This window comes from Pinus tabuliformis, chromosome J, assembly GCF_031772625.1.
Source record: "Pinus tabuliformis cultivar Carrire ecotype Pingquan chromosome J, CPIR1, whole genome shotgun sequence".
Taxonomy (NCBI): Eukaryota; Viridiplantae; Streptophyta; class Pinopsida; order Pinales; family Pinaceae; genus Pinus; species Pinus tabuliformis.
The window spans coordinates 1,479,341,425-1,479,360,270 of NC_142295.1; positions in this window are offsets into that span (position 1 = coordinate 1,479,341,425).

Consider the following 18,846-nt stretch of genomic DNA (forward strand, 5'->3'; position numbering starts at 1 on the left):
GACCCTCAAGTATTCTCTTATACTTTTCATGTTGATGAATCAATGACCGATATTAAGTCCCTAATCAACATCTAAGATTAAAATAGACTTGATCCTCGTCTCTTAGAAGCTTCTCATCCTTATCTTTATTTATACCCATTAATACTTTTATTTTCCTAAGTTTAGACTTAGTAACCCATTAAAAATATTAATTATTTTAATAACTCCTCATTCAGATAGAATTTCCCAAAATTATTTCTGGGTCTTGGAGATCTCATATACTTTAGCCTCTCCACCAATTTTCATGGCTAGAGCACATTTGATGCTACCACAAATCAACAATCCCTCTTAGCGAGGAATGTGCTCTAGTAATGTTCCACCACTGAACATCACATTGATCCTTCCACATCGGTACCTATGCTGGTGCTGGGCCTGCTACCCTACATCCACTGCACTATTTCCTCTTGTACTACTTCCCATGGATCCGCCACTGCCACTGCTACATTTGTACTGCAGCTCCCTCTGCATCTGTGCTGCTGCTAGTCCTTCCTCCCAGCACTGCATCTGCATTGTAACTTTCTCTCAAATGCTACATCATGCGGCCCACAACATTGCTAACTGCTACACTACAACACCTGACACTTATCCATTTCTGCTACTGAAATGGATTCTTTACCACCCCCATCTTCTCCCTAAAATAAATGAACTTTGCTCTTCCAAGGGCCTTGGTAAGGATGTCCGCAACCTGTTCTCCTGTAGGAGTGTAGCTCAACTGTACAACTCCTCGTTTGAAATAGTCTTTGACAAAGTGACACCGAATATCAATGTGATTTGACCGATCATGAAATACTAGATTCTCAAAGAGCTTGATGCAACTCTGATTATCACACATGATCCTTGTTGCCTCTATCCTTCTTCTAAATAGGTTCACAAGAAATTTTCTGAGCCATATGGCTTCGAACAAAGCTGTGCTAGCGGCCATATATTCTTCTTCAGCTGAGCTCAGAGCTATGGATTTACGTTTCCTACTATACCAGGAAGTCATCCCCGATCCAATGTTGAAACAATACCTATAGGTTCTTTTCCGATCTACTAAACTTCCAACCCAATTTGCATCAGTAAACCCACTCAGTCTGATATTATTACTTCTGGTGTACAATAGTCCATACTTGATTGTTCCCTATATATATTTGAGAACATTTTTGGCTGCTGCCCAATGCACCCTCTTAGGTTCCACCATGAACTGATTGAGGGTGTTGATAGCATAACAAATGTCTGGCCTGGTATTCACCAGATACATCAAGGACCCTATGAGCTGCCTGTATAAGGTGGGATCAACATCTTTGTCTTTTGATGCATCAATTTTCTTCTAGTTGGTGATCATTGGAGTAGCCATAGGCCTACATTACTGCATCTTGAATCTCTTCAGGAATTCTGTAACATATCTCCTTTGTCCAAGGAAGATCTCACCCTTCTACTGCCAAAATTCCAACCCCAGGAAATAATGCATCTATCCCAAATCCTTCATGTCGATTTTCGTGGCTAGATTCTTCTTGCAATCCTTGATGAGCCTGGATGATCCTGTCAGGAAGAGATGATCCATATATAATACTATGACTAGAGGCCCATTCTCTACAACCAGATAGTAGAGATTGGGATCTGCATCACTCTTGACGAACCCCATCTTCTGCAAGTAGGCATCAATTCGACCATACCATGCTCTAGGTGCTTGTTTGAGCCCATACAAGGCTTTCTTCAATCTGCATACATGAGATTTCTTCTCATGTGTCTCAAAGCCTTCTAGTTGTTCAATGTATACTTCCTCTTCTATCACCCCATTTAAGAATGTCATTTTGACATCCATCTGATGAATCTCCCACCCCATCTGTGCTACAAAAGATATCACGGTTCTAATAGATGTATACTTGGCTACTGGGACGAAGGTCTCTCTGTAGTCTATTCCTTCCTTCTGAGCATACCCCTTAGCCACAAACCTGGCTTTGTATTTTTTCCACATGCCGTCTATAGTGTATTTGATCTTGTAGATCCATCTTTAACCTACCACTGATTTGTCCTGAGGCCTAGGCACTACTTCCCAGACATCATTCACCATTATAAAGATGTATTCCTCCACCATCACATCCATCCAAAACTTGATGTTGAGAAGCCTCTTGAAAGCTGGAAGGTTCCCCAACCTGAGCTACTAAGGCCTGATATCTATCTAGTTGTCTTTGCTCCCTTTTACTATTCCTGGGTGCACCAATGAAATCTTCTGCATCCCGTAGAATTTGTCAGAGTTCCCGGCTTGTTCTTCCTGTAGTAGTAGGTGCATCTATTAGCTCTTCCTCTTCTTGTGATTCCTCCTATTTTGAAGGAGAATATCTCGTACTCTCTTCCACTGGTTGAAGTGGTTTGACAAACGGCTCATCTTTTGACTGCTCCTCGGAAGGAGTTTATTGAGATTTTCTAAAGGCCCTATCCTCCATGAACTTCACATCTCACTGAAATACTACCTTCATGCTCCATGGAATATAGATTCTATATGCCTTAGCATTCTCGCTATATCCCACAAGATATCCTTTCTCTGTAGTTTGATCTAACTTCTTCCTCTCCTCCTCGGGTATACAACAATATGCTAAACTCCCAAATATCCTCAAATGACTAACTTCAGGTGTCTTCCCAGTGAAGACCTGCTCTGGAGTAATCTTTCCCAATGCCCTATGAGGAGTTGTATTACGGAAATAGACTGTCGTGCTGCATGATTCTTCTCACAGGAATTTTGGCATATCCTGATCATACATCATAGCCCTAGTTGCTTCCACAATAGTCCTATTCTTCCTTTCTACTTCTCCATTCTGCTCTGGATTGTAGGGAGTTTTCCACTCTCTTCTGATACCCTCCCTAGTGTAAAAATTGGTGAAGTCCTTGTCGACATAATCTCCACAATTGTATGAGAACAACACTTTATTTTCCTTCTTGTCATATTCTCCACTAGAGCCTTGAACTCTTTGAATCGACGAAAAACCTCATCCTTGGTTTTTAGAAAATAGATCCAAGTCTTCCTGGAATGGCCATCGATGAAGGTAACGAAGTATTTGACACCACTAAGAGATTTTGTGGACATCAGTTCGCAGATATCTGAGTGTATCAATCCTAGTACACTCTCGGCCTTATTGTTACTTCTAGGAAACACTGATTTGGCATACTTGCCCAGAGCACACCCTCTGCATACATAATCTCATTCCGTACTAAGATCTTGAACTCCTGTTACAGTTTTCCTGAGAATTATTAGATCCCCATGGTGCAAATGTCCCATCCTTCTGTTCCATTTTTCACTCAAATCCTTGTCTCCATTACTGCCTATCAGTGCCATTGGTGATTCTAGCTGCAACCTGTACAACCAGTTACTTCTGATTCTGATCTGTACATTCTTTTTCCAACTCAGGTGTTTGACATATAATTTCTCCTTAATGAATAAAAAGTCATAGCCCTTTCTTTGATGTTGAGATACGGAAAGTGAGTTCATCCCTAGTCCTGGCACAGGTAGCACATTAGTAGCTCGAAACCGCTCTCCCATTTTTGTTTGAAAAACTATAGTACCCTTCCCTACTAGAGTACACTTTTCCGTATTCCCCATGGTGATTTGAATATTCATTATTTCCTCCTGATAATATGAGAAACATTCCTGGATTCTTGTCATATGCCAGGAGGCTCCACTATCTATATACCATACCCTTGATGATGCAGAGCTTCTTCTTCCAATCTAGAAGCCAAGATAGAGAAATTGAAATTTCTATCTCTTGTGAAATCTTCTGAAAATATGCATGAGTCTCCTAAAGTGGATGCCTCTGCATCATGCTCTTGACCCATAATTGATTTTCCCTTCCTGTCTTTGAATCTTCGCTCTGATACCATGTGAAAATTTCTAAATAGAAATTCTTTTACTGCAGCAACTGATTTATTTTACCTACTTATTTTCCAATAAGTTATTTACGAAATCCCTTGAGTAAATATTAAAATAAATTCTACTGTAGATATCAAACCATTATACAGAAACAAATACATGCACAAAAATCAAACACATCAACACATTTATTTTTGGACAATTATCCCTCGAAAAACCCAATGTGGGAAAATTGGTGCAGCAGAGGAGGGTTTTATTAATCTTCATAAACAATCACTTTTACATAAATTTTTGCATAGACACTAGGAGAAAAAACCTTAGACTTTTCTCCGAGAATTTCTGACACCCTAGAGGAATTCCTTTCCCTACTGCGTCAGCCCTGCGTCATTCTTCTTGGCTCTGCGCTACTTTGTCCTTCTCTGCATCATCCACTACAACTCTATGATATGCGTCTCCCTCTGCGCTGTCTCTCAGAGGCCTTGCATCACCTCTTTTGATCTTCATGATTGCTGTTAATCGCCCCCTCTTCCTCCACCCTGCAACTCTCCCTTTGAAATCGATTTCCCGTTTCTCTGACAAATTGATTTTCCTTGGGATACTGAGTATCCGCTGGTGTATCTCCAAATGACCCTCAAATCTTCTCTCATACTTTTCCTGTTGATGAATCAATGGCTGAGATTAAGTCCCTGATCAACGTCTAATATTAAAATAGAGTTGATCCTCATCTCTTAGAAGCTTCTCATCCTTATCTTTAGTAATACCCATTAATATTTTTATTTTCCTATGTTTAGACTTAGGAACCCATTAAAAATATTAATTATTTTAATAATTCCTCATCTGGATGGAATTTCCAAAAACGATTTTTGGGTCTTGGAGATCTCATGTGCTTTAGCCTCTCCACCAATTTTCATGGCTAGAGCACATCTGATGCTACCAAAAATCAACACCAAGGAAGAACCTCAATATGCTGTGGAACAACCACATGCACAGGAGCAGAGAGTGGAAGCACCCACTCATGAATATACTTCCAGAGATGGAAGGAAGCACACCAGAGAGGTTGACAGATTGATGCATGATGCTAGAGAGAATATGGGAACACCCACATCACAACGCAGACAAACGAGGTCACCAGATTAGTACACTAGCTAATTAGCTCCGATGAGTGAGTGTGTAGAGATTGAGCCATCCTCATTTGAGAAATCAGTGTAGAAACCAATATGGGTTGATGCCATGGTAGAGGAGTATGACTCCATTATCAGAAACAATGTTTGGGAAGTGGTCCCAAGACCAGTAGACAAGTCAGTGGTTAGTTCCAGATGTCTTTACAAGGTAAAGCAAGTAGCAGATGGGAGTGTGGAGAAACACAAGGAAAAATCTGTGGCCAGAGCGTTCTCTCAGGTGGAAGAAATTGATTACGAGGAGATATTTGCTCCATTAGAAAGGTACTCTTCAATAAGATATATTATAGCACTTTCAATGCAAATGGGATGGAAGATACATCATATGGATGTGAAGACAACATTCCTCAATGGAGTGATTGTGGAAGAGGTGTACATTTAGCAGCCAAAAGGATTTTAGACCTTCAGCAGACAGTCACAAGTGTGCACAATCAAGCGAGCATTGTATGGATTGAAACAAGCACCCTGTGCTTGGTACACTAGGATTGACAACTATTTTACCAGGTTGGGCTTCACCAAAAGTGAAGTAGATGCGAACCTTTACCATATTGTGGTTGAAGGTAAATTGTTGATTATATTATTATATGTTGATGATTTAATTCTAACAGGTGATGAGAAGCTAGTAAAATCTTGCAAAGAGGATATTGTAAGAGAATTCGAGATGAAGGACCTGGGGCTCATGCATTATTTCCTTGGTATAGAAGTATGGCAAAGAGATGAGGAACTATTTGTCTCTCAGGTCAAGTATGCCAATGAGATACTGAAGAAGTTCCACATGGAGAGAAACAAACCCATGGAGACTCCTCTAGTAGGGAATTAGAGGAAGGAAGATGCTACTTTAGGTGAAGTAGTGTGTTCACTTGTGTAGTTGGTGAAAACATGACCAAACATATGTTTTGCATTTAACTTACTTAGTCAAGCAATGGTTAAGCCAACCAAAATTTATTGGAATGTGGCTAAACATGTGATGAGGTACCTCTAAGGCACCACTCAACTTGGTCTTTGGTACATATGGACAAAGGGAGTGAAACTGCAAGGCTTCACAGATTCAGATTGGGCAGGGCGTCCATCCGAGAGGAAGATCATGTTAGGGGGAATCTTCAGTATTAGGTCAAAAACAATTTCTTGGTACATCAGGATGAAGAGATCAGTTTCACTCAATTCGGTAGAAGAAGAGTACATGGCTGCTAGTCAAGCAACTTGTGAGGCTATTTGGATGAGGAAGATCCTTGTTGGGTTATTTGGTCAGCATATGGATCCTACAGTGATTTACTGTGACAATAAGAGTTTTATCAAACTCTATGAGAATCCAATCTTTCATGATCGGTCCAAGCATATCGACATTCGATACCACCATTTATGAGATTGTGTGGAGAGGAGAATCATGTTACTTGGGTACATTCCTACAAAGGAACAAGACATAGACATCTTGACTAAGGTATTTTCAAGAGGAAAATTCGAGTTCCATAGAAGTAGGACTGGGGAATTTGATAATCCCTTTCTTACTGAAAGGACGTTTTTAAAATGCAACAAGAAAATCCTAATTTAATTTTGTCCTTGAATTAAATTAGGAATAAAATTATAATTCCACATCACAAGACAACTTGTACAAGTTAACTAAATTAAATTGACTTAGTTGGATCAGTTAATTCGATTTGAGTGTCTAACTTGAGTCATGTAGAGTGTCTACTACTTTATAGGAGCCCTGGTTGAGTTTATTTTGAGTTGTAATTAATTAATTCACTTTAACTGAGTTAAAGTGAGTTAAACTAGTTCCAACTGATGGAGGAACTAGTAGGAGGTTAGACAATGGGGTGTTGCTTCATGTGTTCAACTAGTTAACAGATGATTCAATCATAAATAACTCATGCATGTGAGATGTAAGAGTTACCCATTTGAGATTGGATTTCAGGGAAAATGTACTATCAATTGTATAATCATTTGGATTGTACAGGTGGTGCATGCAGTTAGAGTAAGGCCTATGAGGATTGTATAACACAAGGAAATAGGGACTTGGGCAAGCAAAAATTTGGTTAAGGATTGGCCTGCGCTGTTCTAGGAAGCAGTGAGACAGATAGAGAAGTGCAAAGGTTGTTCAGGATTGAGCAAATCATTGTAATATTCTCATATCTTTTGAGTAATGCAATATATAGATAACATGGGTTTTTTGTTGTGCTTTCCCTAGGAAATCATTGTGTAATGTGTTGATTGAATTCTTTCTCTTGTATGCTTCATGATTTCATGATCATTTAATTATTTCCACTAATATGTAGAGTAGATTCAACTATATTGTTTTAGTAAATTACAATTAGCAGTTTGAATCTACAAGGAATTTCTACAAGACACACGAGCATGACATATAGATGAATCATTGGAAAACTAGCGAAATAGTTCAGTTAGAAGAAATGATTTTTAAAACACATACAACATGCCTTTAACAAGATAAGTAACAAAGCCACTAAAATAGTTCAATTTCCTTAGTACATATGAAAACAACACACATCACAAAGATTCAAAGGATACTCTTATAATATTTACGACATACACATGAAAGTGTGTTGGCTCAGCAAGCTTTTGAATTAAGTAAAAGTTCCAAGAGACATCAAGACAATGAACACTACTAGCTCCACTAGTGGAGTGTTAGAGGAACCACTTTCTCTTCCAAAATAAATTTCTTCCTCTCTAATGCTTGGTAGGAGGAGCCAAGGTGAAAAGTTCCTTTGATGAGAAATGCGGGTGTATATATAACAAATGGGTGATCATTCACCTCCCTTGTGATTCTTGGACTACCCTCATGATTGTTTGACTTATATATGAGCTTTCAACTTCTTACATGACTTTTCACATTACATGGATGACTCTTGGAATTCCACTTTACATTACATTTTCCAATATATAATTTACATATTCCACAAAATGATATGGCACATGATGACACATGACATGAAACTGATGACCTAGACTATGTGATGACATGGTGGTGTCAAGACACTGTTTGCCACTACTTTATTTGTGTCTTCTTGAAAGATGAACATGGTCTTCTTCTTCCTCCTTATGGCTTGAAGATAGGAGTCTTCAATGTAAACTTGATCTCCAACTATTGTCACAACTAATGTCCCTTTGTCTTCTCTAGATTGATCAACTTGTTCTTGCAGCTTAGAAAGTGTCTTCTAGCAAGGTCTCCTTCTTCACACCTTCATCATCATCCTATCATAACACAATCGAATACTTGCAACTGAAATCCGCTCATGACAAGATGACATCAATCTAATAAAATCCATAGTCTAACATGATGCATAACAATCTAATAACTGAGTTGGAACTGGGTGACAGGTTGGATATCAGGCCCAAGAATTGCGTAGTTGCATAGCTCAAGATGTCAGGGTCAGGGAATTAGCCTTGAGACTATGTAGTGCACAGTTAAGGTAATCCAGGGCTTTTCATTTTTGTAGTTGAGGGACTCAAGAGGTTAGGTTGAGGGCTCGAGGCTTGAGTTTTCCCACTACACAGTTTCATCGGTCTAAAGCTTGAGTGATTACATAGTTGCGTAGTTCAAGAGCTCAAGGTTGAGGTTTGATGCTTGAGACTGCTTAATGCACAGAAGAGACTGGTTGAGGGAAATGAATGCATATTTATGGAGCTCAAGGGCTGGATATGAGCACTGTAGTCATGTCATTCTTGGAGGTAGGGATTGCGCATTGTGCAGTGCCAAGTGGAAAGGTTGAGGTTTGAGGACTAAGTCTATACAGTGCGTAGTTCGGGAGGGCTGGGTGATTCTAGGTTGCTTGGTCAGGAAGTTTTTCATATCTGATTAAGTGTGGGATGAGTGGAACCGAAGTGAAGAGTGATAAGACTCGAGTATGATCACATACTTAGAATACTTGGTGACACAACATAGATCATCTAGAACACATGAACAACATACTTTCCTCAATGCGACAACATTGTGACAACTTACCCAAAGTGTGACACCAAAGATACACTTTGTGACGACGGTGATGACACTTATGTGACATTTCTTAAAAATTTGGAAATGAGCGTGATACATGTTTTCATGGCAAGAGTGAGTCATTAACACAAATATACGTGACTTGTGACACTTCGATTTTTTTCAAAAAGGAGTAAGAATACTTAGAGAAAACACATGTTAAGAAACTTAATGTTTGCGATGACAACATGCAAAGACACAGTAGGCTCCAAAATTGTATGTAGGCCAAAATTTTGGAGGGTTTTGTAGCAGCGACAACAAAAGGGAATGGTCCTTGTATATTCTTTCCACTAGCACATCCCTAACATACACCTTCATGATCAACTTGAATCCTTGGTATCCCTGTAACCATATTGCTTAAGTCAGGAAAAGCCTTATAATGAAGGTGTGAAAATCCTTGGTGCCAAAGCTCACATTGATTAGTGGTGTCATGAACCAATGCTTGAATTGATCATCCAAAAATTCTGTATAAGCCTTCATTTCGGACACCAAGTGTGAATGTTGCTCTCAGGTTAGGTCTCTTGGCCAAGCAAGGACCTTTCCATTGATGAATGTAACTCTAAACCCTTTGTATTCTAAAGCAGAGATGGATACAAGATTCTTCTTCAGACTTGGCACTTACAACACATCTTGTATATGAATGGTTTCCCCATAATCCAAATGAAAAGAAACAAAACCAGACCCTTTGATAGTATGAGAAGAATTATCCCCAAGTAAAATCTTCAAATTAATCTACCTCTCAATGAAATTTGAGAGGACTTAACGATACCTAGTAAAATTTCTAGATGCCCCACTATCCACTATCCAACTATCCATGTTATTGAAAGAAGAGCTAGAAAGAGAAACAATGAGAAAATATTCAATTTGAATATTAGCGACATTATTTTCATACCTTGTGTTATTGGACCTATTTTGAGGGCGCTAAGTTTCTTCAGAACTTGCATGGGCAGCAGGGCCTCTTCTCCTTCTATTGTTCAAGTTGTTGTTATTGTTTCCATTGTTTTTGTTGCTGCTAGGCCTTTAAGCATTTCTTCTATCAAGACAATCTCGAGCAATGTGGCCAAATTTGTCACACCTGTAGCATTGGACTTTTGAAAATTCCATTCTATTATTATTGATTATAGGGGTTGACTTCTTATGCTTCCATTTGGAAGGTTTTCCTTTTCCTTTCTTCACTTTGGATGTAAAGGTTGTAAGCTCTCCTTCTTCTTGTCGTTGGATTCTTCCTCTATAAATGAGCCCAGGCTCTTCTTGGGTGCAATTTCCCAAAAGTTCATCAAATGTAGGGAGCTCCTTCCTGCAACTAATGCCTATAATGAATGTCTCCCAAGACATGGGGAGTCCTCCAACGGTCATATGCACCATCTCTCTATCAGGGATGACTTCTCCAATAGAAAGAATACGATCTCTTATTTGAGAGATCCTCATGAAGTAGGATGTAATAGATTCAGACTTGTTCATATTGATGTCATGAAGCTGACTCTTTAAAGATATGACTTGGATTAGATTGTTAACCTCAAACATCCCAAGAAATTTGTCATACATCTTCTTTGACTTATTCATCTTGGGCAATTAGGTGATGAGATGGTCTCTAAGAGAGTCAATGATAACCTTCTTGGCCTTGATCTCACCCTTCTTGTACTTGGTCTTGGCATTGACATTGGCATTCTCAGGAGGCTCAGTTACTTGAACCTGCACATATTCCATCACATCATTATCTACAAGTGTGAGATCCAATCTAGCACTCCATGCTGCAAAGTTGGAGGCATCATTCAACTTCTCCTTAATTTTGAAATAGGATGTAGTCATCTTTCGCAAGAAAGTTGATCACAAATCAACAAAAAAAGTGTCTCAAAGGGGTGTTCTCTGGTCTCCTTAGGCTAATATTCACCTCAACTTTTATGCCATGTTAATTTTTCATAGCGTTCTATGTTGTTATAATCCCTTTAAACAATTTTATTCCAATATCAATCATGCCAGTAACATATAAGAAATTATAGATAAAACTGTAAACAATAAATGCACAATAGAAGATAACCAAGCATAATGAGAGAGAGATTTGGTCAAATACCAGGGAAAAATCCCACAAGGGGAAAACCCTTAATCAATTATTCTACTTCTATCATTTAATCATTGTTCAAAATGATATATGTAGTCCAATTTTACACCCAATAATCAATGAAAGTTAAACAATGACTTTCCCAAGTCAACCAATCCAATGAGAGAGAATAACTAAAATCTGATTGAAGATACTAGTCTGCAATTTTTGACCTGTGGAGGTACATTCAACAATAGATAGTGGTTTTCAACAATCAATCAAAGTCAAAAATAAAACTGTCTAGACAAATTTGGTCAACCCAACAATAAATTCGGCCTTTAAACTGCGATCAAACTCGATCAAAATAGTCCTGTAATTCATCCTGCAATTTGGTCAACTTTCATAGTCAACGGTTAAACCCTAGTCAACCCTATGATCAACCTCAGTCAAAGTTCCCAGGAAAATTCATTCAAAGTATTCTATAATTCAGCCTCCCAAAAAAATCAAGAATTCGGTCAAAGTAGCCCAAGACAAAGAAGGTCAACGTTGGTCAATGGAACCCAAAACATAACATAAAAAGCTAACTTCAATCAAACATAAAATGTCATCTCCCCTCCTTCGAACGTGTGAATGTCTTCTGTGATTTCAGATAATTCGATGTGATGGATGGATGCCAAAATTACCTCCAATGAAGGTCTATTTATATGTCTATGAGAAGGGGAAATTTCCCTTGGCAGGATTGAATTGTAGAGTTCACTAGGGAAACTTGTCAAACACCGTAAAAATATAATTTCTTTTGACCAATTTTGAAATTTCTTTTTAATAAGAATGGTTCCTCCTTGGGGAGGATGGGCTTCTTGTTGGGAAAATTTATCCTATTAGCTTCAATTTTAACACATACATCATATGCATGATCTTTCAAATATACTTCCATTCTCGATTCCCATATTCATATTTGGTTCCATCAAACTCAGGAGTTGGACCAACTTGATTCTATTAATTAGTTGTAATAGATTTCGAGACTACTACAATACCAAATAATTCCTTTGATCATTTGGATGTGTGCTTCGTTGACATTCCCATCTCGATTCACCTGAGATCTGGCTTCCAGCTGTAAGGCTACAACTGAAGGAACTCACTCTAATACCAATTGTTAGAAAATCCTGAGAGGGGGTGAATGAATATTTCACTTCAATTAGTTAATTTTTAATATTCAAAGCATTAAATAACATTAGCCCCATATCAAAACATAAATCAGCAAAAACATGCAAAAATTCAGAACATCAAATACAACATACAAGATATGTTTAGGTGGAAACCCTTCCAGGAGAAAAAAAAACCAAAAACTTTTAATATATATCTTTAAAGATTACATCAACATGAAGCTCCAACTTCCAAAATTATCTAGCAACAATAGGAAGGAGGGTCCTACCCCCTGATTTACCAAATCCAATTGAAAAGATGCTCCACCACACTGATTTACTAGATTCAACTGGAAGGAGGCTCCAACCCCCTAGTTTTATCAGTTCCAACAGAAAGGATGCTCTAATAGCCCGATTTACTAGCTCCAATTGGAAGGACGCTCTATTGCCTTAGTTTTATTAGATCCACATGAAAGGATGATCCAACAACCTGCAAGCTCCAACTGGCCTTAGCACCACCCTGCCACCTTGAAGTATTTTTAGGCTCCAACTTGAGGGAGACTTCACTCTCCACCTTCCACCACTCAATCACCCTGAAGAAAGAAGATAACTGAATAAGTTTTTCCACTGTTTTTGTCACTATATCAACCTACAATGGCCATTTTATTTTCCATACAACCATTATACCTATCTCAACAAATTTTATTAGGACATATACATGTATCTATCAAATCCCATGTTTTTCCTAACACTAAAAAAAATAAACTCTGTCCAACACATCAATATTGCTCAAAAACACATTAAATTGATAAACCCTAGTAGCAACAAAATGCTTTCAAGTACATTCTATTGTTAGTAGTACTGTAAACCTGGTACAACAAACTATAATGCAAACGTCCATGCATTACAATAATCCATGGCAATACTTACCCCTTTACTTAGCAAACGATCCAATCCTGTTCACTAGTATTAGTCACTCCAAGTAGCTATGGTCATCATTCAGTATTTGTGGAAACATGTAACTCATACCTCAAAGCATATGTTTTAATGATGTCAGTTGCAACAAACTAAAAACCTTGCATTAACACCTAAGCAAGTGCATCACTTCTCTAAATTATGGATGATAAAGAGTAATAGGATAATCTCAAACATCTCAACCTTCAATCAAGCCAGTTTCACCTCATTCTCTTGTTGTGAATAAATCAAGGATAACAACAACCATGAAGTATATACCAATTTTGATCGAAGTTAAGGCATATCAATTACATCTATTTGTCCTTGGCCACTCTATTTATCAATATCATCAAACTATATACTAACCCTATCTCTACTAAATACATCAATACCTCTAACAACAAAATTACACAACTCTCTCTCTTTGAACAAAGACCCTTACTCGGCCATTCACTACAATAATAGCATGTTTACTCAACCACCACTCAAGATACAACCCGAAATAATAGACTCTGACTAATAAGGCTCATACAACAACAAAAATTTCCAATGACCTTGCACCACTTATCCATATGATTGGATCGCATTGACATTATGCCACACATGTATATTTTAAGTTCTAATTGTATTGCAGACAACTACAATTGCAATTGCACAACATGTACTCTTTATATAGTCATAACTGGCAGTGGTATGAGTTCTCTTATCTTCACATCACATACATATCCAGTTCAAATCACATCACATTCTCTCTGCACATGTATCACTAAATAAAAAATACTCCACTTCATATGTAGATAAATTCCATCAAAATGAATCTTCGATCATGTCCTTGCTCTTAATCAAACACAAAGAAAATATGTCATGATGTTGTGATGAGTTTATTACTACATTTATTGACTATAGTAGACAGGGTATGATGAGTTTGACTATGCCTTTTTTTTCTAGCACCAAAAGAGAAGAGAAACATTCATATACACAATTAATACAAATAAATCCATTGTTTTTTCCACTACACATAGGTATGTTTCATGCTTGAAAACACACATGTTATAAACTGAATTTCGACCAACCATTCTACCAGATAATGTCCATGGATGGCCCATCTCAAACTTTGCCAACGTGTCAATTTGAACCTTCGCACGTTGGAAAACGTAATGGGCTTGTGACATAGATAGATTGAGTTATTACGATCCAATCTTTAGATTCAACTTATATCTATTTCAAAAATCAAGAGAGTTCGTTTGACATATCCATAATGTATTTGATGTGTACTGTAGTCACGCATCTCAGAGCTATGTTTTTGCAACATTTCTGTTAGGTATCTATAATACTAGTGTAGCCCCCTTATTGTTATTGTTAGTGTATCCCCCTTATTATTATTTTTGTGCCCATGTAGCCCCCATATTTTTATTCTTGTGCCCCATAAAAGCCCACTATTGTTATTGTTGTGCCCTTACATTATTATTGTTATGTAGGCTTTGATTATATTGTGACCCCTTAGACTCCTATATATACAAAGGAGGTCTTGTCATTTGTATCATCCAAGAATTGTTTATTTATGTAATGTAAATTAGGTTTCCCCCTCAAAGAGGATCATTTTTAAGTCGTTGATCTATCTTTTCTTCTATTTTGTAAGCTGGTTGCATAACATTTGGTATTAGAGCTTTGGATTCTAGGTTTTCGCTACTTCAAACTGTTCATTGTGGAATTTTCGCTATAACGTTTTTTATAAGAAGATTTAGAAGCTGAAATTATGACCACGTGGAGGCAAAATCTTGGTGAACCTCGTGCCGGAATTTAAGATTTTGGTTTCCTATATTTTCTGAGATATGGTCCGAAGAAGTTAGGCTTTTTTCATGCTCCATAATTCAATCTAAAACAAGTGACCGAGGGAAAATAGTCATAAACTTCTCTTAAAGTATCATATTGGAATTTAGTAAAAAGTGACAGAAAGAGATCAGGCTGTAGTTTATTTTATATCAAATTCAGGGCCGAAGCTTGAAATAATGACACATGGCATTACATACAAGTTTGCTTTATTGAACTAGTCCAAAATTAGGCCATTGTGGAAGATTTGATATAAAATTACCTTGAAGAATCCAATTTTGGTCTAACTTGTGGCATGGGAAAGAAGACTCAGAGGGATACCACAGGAAATAATTTCAGACCTTGGAGATCCGAAATTACATAGTTACAACAGTTTAAATATCGGGCTCCTAAAAGTAAGAAAAAGATGTGTATTTGTTTTAAAAAAATTGCATAACTTTTTTGTTTGAAAAATTAGTTTGAAGTGATTCCAAGGGAATATTAAAGCATATATATCAGTATTTGGCTCTAAAATTACTCCAAAACAAAAGAATTATACAACCCTTTAACCCTTAGAAATATCTACTATGACACATGTAGAGGAAGAATTACAACAGGATATATTAAAATTACGGTATCAAGTGCAACAAATTTTGCTCTCACAAACAGCAACCAAAGATGAAATAAAAGAGGACATGGATGGATTAAAAGGAGACATGGATGGTTTAAAAGAAGCAATAAAAAGTGACATTGATGGTATAAAAGGAAACATGGAGGTTTTTAAAGTAGACATGCTTGCGATGAATGTCAAGTTTGAAGGGTTGACAAAGTTGTTGCAAGAAAGGCTTCCCAGTAGTGACAAGGTAATCCTTGAAAATCACGATGAGGAAAAAAGGAATATGAATGATGGTTTTAGAGACTCTAATGTGGGGTTTAAGAACCACATTCCAAAGATAGATATGAGGAAGTTTTATGGCAAGGATCCAGTGACATGGATACTACAAATGGAGGGATATTTTGATCTATAGGATGTGCAACCTTCACAAAAGGTACATATTGCATATTTATATTTAGAACCCAATAATTTTGTAAGGTATATATGGTTTTTTTTCTCGTAAAACACTTGTCACCTAGTGATCTGGATCTCTTTAGCTATCAATAAAAGTCCAAACATCATCATTGATTTAATAAGCAATGGAAAACACATCAACACTTTTTCATTTTAAATTGAAACACATGATTCACAAAATGCGGCAATGAAAAACTACCATGTCTAGAAAAACCATCTTTTACTCAACAAAGTGAACCAACAAGAATGTGGTAGATTTTCTTGTAGAACATCTTCATCAAATAGTTTTTGCATGGACGCTTTGTCCTTAAGACACTTCTCTAGATGGAGCCTCCAATATGTGGCTCTTTGATGTCCACCTCTGTTGAAATGACTGCAAAAAGTCTTCTTCCTCCAGACCTTCTTAACCTGCTTCCTTCCCTGATTTGGAGATGGTCTTTCATGCCTCATCCTCTTTCTTTCTACCATTCTCTTTTGACACTCAATAACCACATGGTTATGTAAACCAAAAAAACTACATAGTTTTTTATGCCATGGTTTCTGTTCATCATTAACAACATGCTTGTAATCAAAATGAACTCTAGAATATTGAGACTTGTTATACCTCTTTTGGCCATGTATGGTGCATTTCTGGTGATGAGATATTTCCTTAGCTCTTCCTCTGCAATGTGCATTGTCAAGGGAGGATTATGATGTGTTCCCATCACCCTCTTTCCTCGACGATTTCGACAATGTCATGGAAGCTTCTGACACCTTTGAGAATTCTCCTTAAGTGTATCCCAAACCTATGAAGCAAGGTCTTTGTACCACCTCTAATGGCTGACTCATTCCTTGGCCATTAACACCAAGTCCTCATCCTTTATATCCCATCTTGGTAAAGAGTCTCATGACAGTTCCTGAAATGGTTACCTCCATGATTCCAACAGAAATAGTGTCATGCGAAAATGAAACTGAAGAATGATCAACATTGTTTACCTCAGCTGTTGATTCTGAAACAGGTGATGATGACTTCGCTAAGCCTTCGCTGCACTTCAACTCTTTCAAGGCCTATTTTGTGGCTCATAAATGAAGCTGCAATCTCTGCTTCTCATCTTTTTCTTCTCGTTGAAGTTGCCTCAATTCATCATTCTCTATTTGAAGGATCTGATTGATCTCCTCATCTGAATGATGAGAAGATGATGAAAAATATGAAGGTACACTTGAAGGGGTAGATGGAGCATCTTCCTTTTCTCTTTCTTTCTCCCGTTCCTCTCTTGCCATTTTCTTCTCATAAGATTCATACATTATGTCCACCATTTTTGAAATCTTGAGGAAGGCCTTGTACATATCTTTTTCATCCTCCATTTTCTTTCTTGTTGCACGTTCAATCATTCACACTCGCAATTCACATCAATGAGAAGACCGCTCTGATACCAAACTTGATCTAGATCTCTTCAACTACAAGAATTAACCAAGATCTTTTACCTAGGCGATGTTAGCAAAATTCATATAAAAGAGCATAAAATGACCACATGCACATCCTTTTAGGAAGACAAAACATAACAACAACCATCAAATCATGAACAAAAAACACATTGATAATGGAGTTCACCCAGTGTGGGTTATGTCTCTGGGCCCTGGTGTCAAGAGTGGGGAGGACGCTTGATTAAATGCTGCAAGACGATGATGATGTAAATGGCATAATCTTTGTCATTACAAGGAAAAATATCCTTAATCAGAGTGGCATGTCTCTCCACGAGACATTCTCAGGAACTCTCACTCATATGGGCATATTCCCTCAACAAGAGTGGCATGTCACTCCACAAGACGTTATCCATATAGGAACTCTCACTCAAATGAGCATTCCTTCAGCATTACAAGCTAATAAAATCTCATAAGATGTGGCATACAAGTACCCCTCAACATAATAGTAATTATGGATCTCAACAACAAAAACATCATCTCAGAAAATCAGAAGAAAAACATGACAACTACATCATATACCTCCACTCTCGAGGATGGCCAAAAAAATGAAAAGCTTAACTGCTGAAATGGACATCATCGCTGAATTCATGGTGTGAGATCTGTCAAACGACTATAAACTTTGCCCCTTTTTGACACCGTCAAACTCTAGACCCTTGGGCATCTTGAAGATTCCCCTAAAGATTCTTTCACGAAGGTGGCTGAAAAATATGCTACTCAGATGAAGATTTTGAGCACCACACTATGCTTCTTGTGAAATTCTGTAAAAAATGATTATAGGTTGGCACCATTCCTCCTCAGTAAAAAATCAACCTCTAAGGGAATCTTTTAAGATTCTCTAAAGATTCCTTGCTGTGGGACACCTGAATTTCTTCTACTCAAATGGAGATTATGACAACACGATTGGACTCATGGTGAGAAAACACGCAAAAATGACTATAAGCTTGAAAAATTATGTCACTCGTATCTCTGGCCCTTAAGGGAATCTTTTCAGTGTCTTAAGATTCTCTTGTTTTAGGGTTCCACACCCTCTGCCCTCTCCTGGCTCCACCGTGTAGGGTTCCACCTCCTCTTTGTTGCACTCTCTCCAATCAAATGAAATATGTGTGTTTATATGTAAATTTTTGGGAGGATTTACCTTTTAATGGTGCCCTCCTGACACACTGGTTGGTGGGTGGCGAGACGCGGGTCACAGTTCAAAACCCACAGAACCATATCAATTTTTGTTATTGTTTGTTATATATATATATATATATATATCAGTGGTTTATAACAAATCATGGTGTGTTATCGTTTGGAACATGGTATGCTTGTGGCATGGCGT